The 266-nt window shown below is 47.0% G+C and overlaps 1 protein-coding gene across 4 annotated transcripts in view; it reads left to right on the top strand.

The window, feature by feature from the left end:
* The window catches only part of LOC116673407 (anoctamin-4), an 88,545-nt gene that overhangs the window by 7,575 nt on the left and 80,704 nt on the right, over positions 1–266 (top strand). The window lies entirely within an intron of this gene.

Here is a 266-nt window from a genome sequence, read left to right on the forward strand (position 1 = left end):
ATTCTCTGGGCGGGCAAAGCAGAGAAAGGGGCGATAGTATTGCCCCTTATGACCTCATAAGGGTCAAGACTCCAGATAGGCCAATCTATGCTTTCATTTTATCAAAGGAAGAGCAGGATACCCGGGGCTTAGTTTACACCTATCACCATTTCTAGCCACTGGGGGACCATAGGCAGACTAGGGAAACTCATATTAATGTTAAAAAACATCATAAAGTCACATTGGATCGGTTCGCAGCCGAGTGTGAAGCGGCTGGGATGAGGATC

The sequence above is a fragment of the Etheostoma spectabile genome, chromosome 23, assembly GCF_008692095.1.
Source record: "Etheostoma spectabile isolate EspeVRDwgs_2016 chromosome 23, UIUC_Espe_1.0, whole genome shotgun sequence".
Taxonomy (NCBI): domain Eukaryota; kingdom Metazoa; phylum Chordata; class Actinopteri; order Perciformes; family Percidae; genus Etheostoma; species Etheostoma spectabile.